We start from the raw sequence: 10,822 nt of genomic DNA, 5'->3' as shown, positions 1-10,822 counted from the left end.
GCCATTTGACCATTCAAATGCAGAGTCTATTATCTACAAATATCAACAATACACCCCCTTTCGATCAGGAAAGACGAAACCAGTGAAGCCGTTTGAAAATTCATTGTAGTATTCCAGCGTAGTACTCATAGTAGGATATCCTTATTTGGAAAATGCCAAGCGCAAAACTCTTCTCAAATTCCGTGCATTTCGTGCGTTTAAAAAAAAGCGTGGACAGCGCTCCAGTGTCCAACTGTTGCTGCACTTGTTTGGGCGTGGCTAAAAGCATAGTGACATGAATTTGATTGGTCAGTATTTTTAGGTAAAGCACATGTTCTCAGCAAACAGAAAACAAAATATTGGAAGCGTGAGTCACGCTACCCAAAAATAAAATCTTTTTTTACATGTATTTTTGTTTCTATAACTTTTTTCCCCATGGTTCATTCGTCATCTGACATAACTTTTTTTGCGAAATCTAACCATAAGATTATTGAAAAAAAGCAAAAATGTAGACGACCACCTTTAAATTGGGGGGGTCTTAAAAAGGGGGTTCCCCTGTACCAGACATTCTCATCAGGGAGCCAGATTTTCATGCTCGTGATTTCCAAATGTTTTATTCCTAACTCAGTTGAGCAATTGTTTTTATATTGTGTTGATTTGTTTCTTAGAGTCTGTGTGCATTGTTTCCCAAGTTTAAAAGATGCAGGGTTTTGATATCACATAAGATAGTCATAGAATGCAAATAACCATGTGGTCATCATGAATAATGGAGAAAGTCTTCATAACTGAAAACAATGCATAAATAATGCACTGAAACATGTTTTTGAATAATCAAAGATGCATAGATAATGCACTTAAAACCCAGGCATAGATTGTTTTTTAGGAACGGTAGTCCTTAGCCGGACACATTTTCCTAGACTTTCAGCGGACAGATTTTCCTAGGACAGAAAGCCCTAGCCTATTTTTAGGGTCTAACTTTGGGTCCTGGGAGACATATTTTCCTTTTACAAAGTCCAGGGACATATTTTCCTAGAAATAAAGTCCGCCAGACTTTCAAACAGACGGACACTTCATGCTTTCACACCGGTATTAATCAATCAATCAATCAATCAATCAATCAATCAATCAATCAATCAATCAGTCAATCAATATGAGGCTTATATTGCGCGTATTCCGTGGGTACACTTCTAAGCGCAGGGATTTATTTTTTTACTGTATTTTATGCAATTTATATCGTGCACATATTCAAGGCGCAGGGATTTATTTATGCCGTGTGAGATGGATTTTTTTTTTTACACAATACATCACGCATTCACATCGGCCAGCAGATCGCAGCCATTTCGGCGCATATCCTACTTTTCACGGCCTATTATTCCAAGTCACACGGGTATTTTGGTGGACATTTTTATCTATGCCTGTACAATTTTGCCAGGAAAAACCCTTTTGTCAATCGTGGGATCTTTAACGTGCACACCCCAATGTAGTGTACACGAAGGGACCTCGGTTTTTCGTCTCATCCGAAAGACTAGCACTCGAACCCACCACCTAGGTTAGGAAAGGGGGGAGAAAATTGCTAACGCCCTGACCCAGGGTCGAACTCGCAACCTCTCGCTTCCGAGCGCAAGTGCGTTACCACTCGGCCACCCAGTCCATTCGGTATGTCCATTGTGTGTTCTGCAAGTGTGCTTCTCTGCGTGTACAGTATTGAACAAATGCAATTATCATCGCTTCCTCTTTGAAATCGGTAATGACTCTTAGAGAGTGTGCAGTTTAGTTAAAGCTGTTTTCTACTGCACAGAGTCTTCGTGCCAATGATTGTGTCTGGGCCCGTCTGCGCCCCATGTCAAGCCAACTAACTCAGAAATAATGGCACATCTGCATTACGTAGACCGAAATGTACTTTCCTTTTCACGTGGGCCATGTCAAGAGCCTACACTCGTCTTGTCAATAGTAGAATGATCTTTCCGAGCAGAAGTGCATTAAAAAAAAAGCGCCTAACGTTTATTACATGCAGTTGACGGGCAGTGATGCCCATTTGACATAATTATGTAAATATGGGTATTCGTTCACTGAAAGTCCTCAATCATGTTCAAACCCTTTGACTAATTCGATCTTTAATACATCACCATCACTCAACATCTTTGGAATGAAGAAACATGAATAATATACAAGAAAGAAGAGTTTAGAAACTAAAGATCAATTTGAATTTTTTTATTTTTTAAATCGTTGAAAAATGTTCTTGCCCTTGCTCTGGGCTGTTCTTTACGCTTCTGTCAAGCTGTTGTCTTGCTTTCTTAGGTGTGCCTCCGTGTCGCGCCTCCAGCTGTTTCTTGGCCTTCCTTTTTTTTCCCTTTCCCTGCGGGTTCCAGGTGAGAGCCGGGCAAGTGATGCTGGATATTGGTTTCCTGAGGGTGTGTCCAATCCAGCCCCATTTTCTTCTCAGAATCTGGCTGTCAACCGGCTCCTGACCCGCCCATTGCCACAGCTCTTCATTGCAGGTTTTTTCTGTCCATCTGATCTTGAAGATGCGCATCAGACAGGTGTTGATAAAAGTCTGAATATTCTGCTGTGTCACCTTGGTCATTCTCCTCGTCTCAGAGCCGTCGAGTAGAACCGATTTGACATTGGAGTTGAAGATGCGCAGCTTGGTGGTTGTGCTGATCTCTCTGGATGCCAAGATGTTCTTCAACATGATGAAGCCTGCTCGTGTCTTCGTAGTCCTGGCGACGACTTCTCTGTCAGTGCCCCCTTGCCTATCAATCACACTTCCCAGGTAGACACAAGATTCGACCTCTCTGATTGGCTCTCCACCTCCTGTAATTACACTGATAGACAGGCGTGATATATTCACATACACACACACATACGCTCACAAACACACACACACACACACACACACACACACACACACACACACACACACACACACACACGCAAGCACGTACGAACGCACGCACACACGTACGCACACACACACGCACGCACGGACATACACACACACACAGTCACACACACACACACACACACACACACACACACACACACACACACACACACATACACACACATACACGCACACACGCATGCACGCATACACGCACGCACGCACATACACATGCACTAACACACTTAAATATACACACACATAAACACACACACACACACACACACACACACACGCTTATACAGATACACACAGTCACAGATATATACACACAGACACTCACACACACACACACACACACACACACACACACACACACACACACACACACACACACACACACACACACACACACACACACGCAACCACACACACTGATAAAAAGACTAACACAAACACAGATACACACGGACTGGCACATAAACACACACACACGCACACACACACACACACACACACACACACATACACACACACACACACACACACACTCACACACACACACGTACACACACTGACACACACACACACACACACACACACACACACACACACACACACACACACACACACACACACACACACACACACACACACACTATGCTACGCTAAAGACACGATAGCTTTTATATTGCTATTGTGACCTTGATATTTTGTTACACATTTGTAAAAAGACAGTTTTTTGGCTCACGGAAGTGTAGCCTATGCGATGCTAAACTTTGTCTGTCTGTGCGTGTGTATAATGTGTGTGATAGAAACTTTAACATTTGACAAACACCGAAATACTCATTTTACCTGGTTATTATCCAAGCAACAGCTTCAAAATATTGAAGCAATGATCAACATTTCGTCGGCACGTATGGTGGTTTTTTTTTTTTTTTTTTTTTTTTTGGGGGGGGGGGGGGGGGGAAAAACAGCTGACTGGTTTGTGTCGTGTGTGGTATGTAGACCAGGTCAGGGGTCAAGGTTAGGTCAGATCGCGTGAAGGGTTGTGATATAGATACAGCTATCACCGAGCTGCAGTTCGCCGATTCGGAGAAGACGACTCATGATTTCACATTGTTCGGTTTCGTAGCTCCAGAAAAATAGATAAAGAAGATACCAAAGGAGATTTCCTACAGGTTAATCTGCACAGCGTGTTTCCAGTGTCTGCGCGAGGAAGCGCTGTCGAAAGCGCAGTGTCGATCTGGCCATCTGGCAGTCGTGTCCCCGTAAATACTAACAAGTCGCGTAAGGCAAAATTACTACATTTAGTCAAGCTGTGGAACTCACAGAATGAAACTGAACGTAGTCCGCCGCTAGTGCAAAAGGCGGTGAAAGTGACGAGCCTGTTTGGCGCGGTAGCGATTGCGCTGTGCTTCATAGCACGCTTTACTGTACCTCTCTTCGTTTTAACTTTCTGAGCATGTTTTTAATCCAAACATATCATATCCATATGTTTTTGGAATCAGGAACCGACAAAGAATAAGATGAAATAGTTTTTGAATCGATTTCGGAAATTTAATTTTGATCATAATTTTTATATTTTTAATTTTCAGAGCTTGTTTTTAATCCAAATATAACATCTATATGTTTTTGGAATCAGAAAATGACGAAGAATAAGATGAAATTGTTTTTGGATCGTTTAATAAAAAATAATTTTAATTACAAGTTTCCGATGTTTAATGACCAAACTCACTCATTAGTTTTTAAGCCACCCAGCTGAAATGCAATACCAAACCCCGGCCTTCGTCGAAGATAGCTTTGCCAGAATTTCAATCAATTTAATTGAAAAATGAGGGTGTGACAGTGCCGCCTCAACTTTTACAAAAAGCCGGATATGACGTCATCAAAGGTATTTATCGAAAAAATGAAAAACGTATCCGGGGATATCATACCCAGGAACTCTCATGTCAAATTTCATAAAGATCGGCCCAGTAGTTTAGTCTGAATCGCTCTACACACACACACAGACAGACAGACACACATACACCACGACCCTCGTCTCGATTCCCCCTTCTATGTTAAAACATTTAGTCAAAACTTGACTAAATGTAAAAAGTAGGCTACAGACAGACAGATCTAGATCTAGTGTCTCGCACTCTTGCACCGTATCACTTATGCTTACTGTTTCTTTCTTTCTTTATTTGGTGTTTAACGTCTTTTCAACCGTTCAAGGTTATATCGCGACGGTATGCTTACTGTGTGTGTGTGTGTGACGGAGTGATTGAGTTTGTGTTACTGTTTGTCGATTTCTTACGTGAGCCGTGAAGGCTTCGCCTCTTGTTCTTCGATGCGTTGATCTCAGGTACGATACCAGACAAAATCCTTTCGAGCATTGTTTTTGTGAATCCACGCCGCTTCAAACTCCCGGCGCAACAACAACACCAAGTGTAATTGGTTTCGATTTGACGACAAGGCTGTTTAGGGACAGAACCTAAATGTTTAGTCCTATGTCAGCGGGGTATAATTATAGTAGGGTATTTCATCGATATCTTTAGAGCTGGGAAACAGTGGTGAGTAGTAGTATTGTATTGTTTTCCGGGCCAGTATTTGCTAGCGATTGAAACATCGTCTCAGTGGTAGAGATGGTGAAACCGGAAGCACGCTTTGTTTGTTGTTGTAAATATGAAGGATATTGAGCAACTTCCGTGGACATATGGACCGAGGATCGACATAGGGCTGTGTGAGACTATCCAATCACACCCTCCGAATTCCCCCACGTGTCTATCAGAATAATCTGCGGCCACCCAAGGACACTTTGTGTTTACGAGCACACATATCTACGCTTCCCTTGGTGTGCTCAGAGGCTGTGATTATATTTATCAGACATTGTACTTTGCAAAGAATATGGGGGAAGATCGTTAAAAGCAATCACTTGCATTGTTCTTTCCAAAGAATATTGGAGTAGATCGTCAGAAGCAAACCGGCAGGGTTACTTTGGTCTGTTGTTTATGGTCCTGAATGGCTACGGGCCTTCGCTTTATTTGTTTGACTGCAGACACTATTCAAAATCTCTTCACTGGAGTTCTTTATGATCGCTTGGTTCAGTCTTTGATGAACACTGTCGTTGTAAACGTCACCAAACATCGGCACGGGTTTCATTTAGCGAGTCAGCGTGCACTGCTTTTAAGGCGGTATTTGGCTTGGTAATAACCCACTTTAAAATAAGCCCATAATTATGTGTCAATATATAACATTGGAATTCTCTTCTTTGAACCATATGAGACCACAGTGGCCGTCTAAAACTTGTATTTATACAGGCGGCTGGCCGAGATTACACAAGAGTTCAAGCTTGTGTGCGTTCTACAATACATATTTGTGACCCTCCACCACGGAATGAGTCGCATGTCACCTTTTCATGATTTTCATATTTTTACATTTTCCTAAAGAGTTTTTTTATCTTCTATCCAGTGGTGAAAACCGTTTTAGAAAAGAGCGAACACTTTTCGAGTTATAAGCCTGCGACTATGGTGACCCTCACACTGTTACCAGACACTCCCCGGACTTATATTATGCCTAGCGCAGAACCGCGTGAGGTGACATGCGACTCATTTCGTGGTGGAGGGTCACATTTTGTTTGTTTGTTAGTTAGTTAGTTATTGTTGCTTTTTGGGTCCAGCGGACCATATAGGCCAAATCAGGACCCCTGTTTGTTTGTTAAGGAAATAGAACGAAACTCGATCGATACATACATGCTTTTTGTATATTTGATCAACATATGACATTTAACACACATCTCTACAGTCTTTGTTCGCCTCGACTGCTTGTGCGGTTTCGGAGAACAATGGCTTTCTCGATCTGTGTAAAATGTCATATTTTTTCTCAAAAGTACAATACAAAACCACCCGTCTACTAACCAATGCATGCACGCAGGTACGCACATGCACGCACACTCATACGCGAAAACACACGCACACACGTAAACTCATATCGCATAAACGCACGCACGCATGCACTAATGCCAGCATGAACACACACAAACACACACACACACACACACACACACACACACACACACACACACACACACACACACATACACACACACACACACATACACACACACACACAACACACACACGTCACATGTAGTCAGTCAATTGTATAGAGAATATGGGAGAGAAAGATTGATACAAATTAAAAAGTTACGCTGTCATAGAGCTCACCATGGTAAAGGTTCTTTCCTTGCTATGGAGGCAGCCAGTAAATCAGTTAAATTATAAGCTTTTACTTCGCACTACATATCCCCCCCCCCCTGCCTCCCCCCCCCCCCCCCTTAAACACACACGCTGACACTCAGGCACGTTCCGAAAATCTATAGACTGGTTACGTCCTGCACAGACTCGGATTTCCTTTGCTAAATTCATCTCGTTAATTATATTTCCCGCAACTCATTCCACACGCTGCTGAAAGGTGCCATGCATGTTGTTGATTTGGTGTATGTGTCTTAATTCGTGTATGAATAATTTGATCGCATGCGGTTTTTGGTATGTGTCTTAATAGAGAGATGATGTCGTATGTAATTCATGGTATGTGTCTGAGTGGAGTGATGATCTGATCGTATGTAATTCATGGTATGTGTCTGAGTCGAGGTATGATCTGATCGTATGTAATTCATGGTATGTGTCTGAGTCGAGGTATGATCTGATCGTATGTAATTCATGGTATGTGTCTGAGTGGAGAGATGATCTGATCTGAGTGGAGAGATGATCTGATCGTATGTAATCAATGGTATGTGTCTACGTGGAGGGATGATCTGATTGCATGTAATTTAAAAACCTGAGCAGGTCTTTGTTTGTAAAACCTACCCTGGAATCCGGTACCTTTAATCCAGACTATATTATAACTACGGTCGTCTAAAGTTCGTGTGTGTGCGTGTGTGGATTTACGACGTTTCTGTTGATTCGCTAAACGGCCTTATTTTGAAACAACGTACTGTCACTGTACGATAGGAGAACAATATTTCGACCAGGAGTCGGTTTCGTGGACTCGCGGTGTTCGCACTGACAGTCGGACCACACCGCTTCGTCATTCGACTGCGGTTTTCTGAACGCGATACTGGGGAAGAGCTGCATTGTACCCGGGCAACTTCCCGTGCGAAGAAGCACAGTCGGCCGACTGACATCTTTTTCATAAAACCCGATTTCGTCGGATTACTGCACGCGACTGCAGTTTACCGACTGTGCTGCTGGCCCACGAAGCTGAGTACGAGAAGGCTGTCGACATCTTAAAACATTTCTCTTTGACTTTCCCAATAAAGCGCATCTTGGACGTTTGTCTACATCAACACAAAGGACATTATTCGCCTGCAATATTCAAATTTGCGACAGTTCTGAAATGTCTTACCAGAATATCGCAGTGCATCTCTTATCGACAACGATTGTCCTGATATCTACCGTGACCGTGACGACATGGGGTGCGGATAACGAAAATATCGCCCTGCTCAGCCGGACCGATATCATGGGATATTACACACTGTACAACAGGGAGCAGTGCCGAAGACTGTGCTGGTACAGACCGCTATGTGCGAGTTACAGCTACAATGAAAACATGAAGGATGGACCCAACTGTATCTTACGTGCTCGACCCTTTGAACGTATGTTCTGTTTTACATAGTATTTTTCTTCTTCACTTTTATTTTCTTCTGTTTGTTTGTGTTTTCTATATTTGTAATTGTGTTCTTACTTTTGTCAGTATTCACGCTTGGAGTTGAGTTTGTTGGTGTGTGTTTGTGTGTGTGTGTGTGTGTGTGTGTGTGTGTGTGTGTGTGTGTGTGTGTGTGTGTGTGTGTGTGTATTTGTGTGTGTGTGTGTTTGTGTGTGTGTGTCTCTCTCTCTCTCTCTCTCTCTCTCTCTCTCTCTCTCTCTCTCTCTCTCTCTCACACACACAAAGGTGTGATGATGTGTGGAATTATGTCAAGGAATGTGCACCTACACTCATTGCGTCACATTTCAAATAAATAATTTGAGAAAATGGAAAACAACAATGACCCCAACCCCAAGCATTGACCTGTACATGTCCAGTGTCTCATTTTTGGGCGCCCTTATCACTTATGTAGAACTCCAGTCCCTGATATATAGTTAAAATAACAAATCAACGAAACATAAATAAGATTTTATTAAAGAAATACAGGGTGGCATGTATGTGCGATGCAGACATGTGTGACCACACAACAAGCTAAGCTTATATTAAGTGTGGTTATAAATATGTACATTTAGATAGGAAATATTATTACGAAACATAATTCAAGGAATATTTCATGCTTTTTCTCATGCGAAACTTGTAAGCACTTGTGTTGTGCAGGTGATGAACTATCGATCAGTACTCTTTGGTTGTATTCAACCACAATCATGATTCTACACATCGCACTATAAGAGCATCTTATACAAACAACAACGTCTTTCTTATAGTCTTCCATCATTGCTGATGCATCATAATGCATCTTGAAATATCTTATTGATTGCTAGACATGTTAATTATTTACTTTTTACTGTAGTTAACTTAACTGTATTTCTTCTAATTATTGAATTACACTTCAATTGGCGAGGGCCGGATGTAAAACAAGTCCCGTGAAGCGATACAAAAACAGTTAGTCAATTTGCAGTCATCAGACTAACAGATCAACTCCAAAAAAAAGTCATCGGCGAGATTACATACAGATAGTCTCGGCTAAACATGCCCGAAGACCGAGACGGGTCACGCTCGATCGTCTCCGCGAAGCATGCGAACATTATACTCAACCGCCTATTTTATTTAATTCTGAGCGCGTTTTTAAAGTAAACGTAATATATCTATGTATTTTTGAATTCAGGGGAAAAAGAGGAATACAACACAATGACATTTTAATCGGTTAGTAAAAATTCGGTTTTAGTGACAACTTTAATGAGCAAACTGATTAACTAATCTTTAAGCTTCCGAGCTGAACTGCAATCCCAAAGTTCAGACTGAGTCAAAGATTGCTTGACCAAAATTTGAATCATTTTGGCTGAAAAACGATGTCGTAACAGTTCCGTCTCAACTATCACTAAAAGCCGGATATGACGTCATCAAAGACATTATAGAAAAAAAGAAAAATCTTCTGGGGTTATCATCCCCGGGAATTATTATGTCAAGTTCAATGAAGATCGGTCCAGTAGTTTTCTCTGAATCACTCTACACACACAGACACACACACACACACACACACACACACACACACACACACACACACACACACACACACACACACACACACACACACGCACACACACACACCCACACCATGACCCTCGTCTCAATTCCCCGTCTATGTAAAAGCATTCAGTCAAAATTTGACTAAAATGTAAAAAGCATGTTTGCATTGATTAACCTGTTACCCTGGAAAACAATTCAATTCAATTCAACTCTCTATCTTTTTTCTTCTCTTTCTTTCTTTGTTTCTTTCTTTTGTTAAACCTGAGATAAGACACGCTTCATGCGGTGTGCAACAGCATAGCGCTGTCCCCATACAAAAGAGACTTTTAAATAAAGCATCGTTAACGAGTGTGCTTTCATCAGAGAACACAAGTTTCACAATCCTGACCCGTTGTTTTCTTCCCGACTGATGAAAACTCAGGAACTTTTCAAAAGTAAACAAAATGTGGGTGATTTTGAACAAAGGTTCCAACTTGAGCGCATTTAGTGTGCGCCAAAACGGTCACGCCGAAGATCTGGTTTTCAGCACTTAAACCTTTTGTAATGCCCACGGCCGCTGGAAGTCCATTGTGTGTGTGACACAATGCTTGTATTGTTCAGACGTTTTTCAACGATTAAGAAGACATTGTGTGGAGCAGTGTGGCATGGAAGTTGATTGGAAAAACAAAAAAACATTTCTCTGATGTAGATTAGTCTTGTTCTCGCGCGTAAAACGTACCACCAGCAGAAAAGTAGTATTTCTTT

This window comes from Littorina saxatilis, linkage group LG8, assembly GCF_037325665.1.
Source record: "Littorina saxatilis isolate snail1 linkage group LG8, US_GU_Lsax_2.0, whole genome shotgun sequence".
Classification (NCBI taxonomy): domain Eukaryota; kingdom Metazoa; phylum Mollusca; class Gastropoda; order Littorinimorpha; family Littorinidae; genus Littorina; species Littorina saxatilis.
This window is presented reverse-complemented; position numbering follows the sequence as displayed.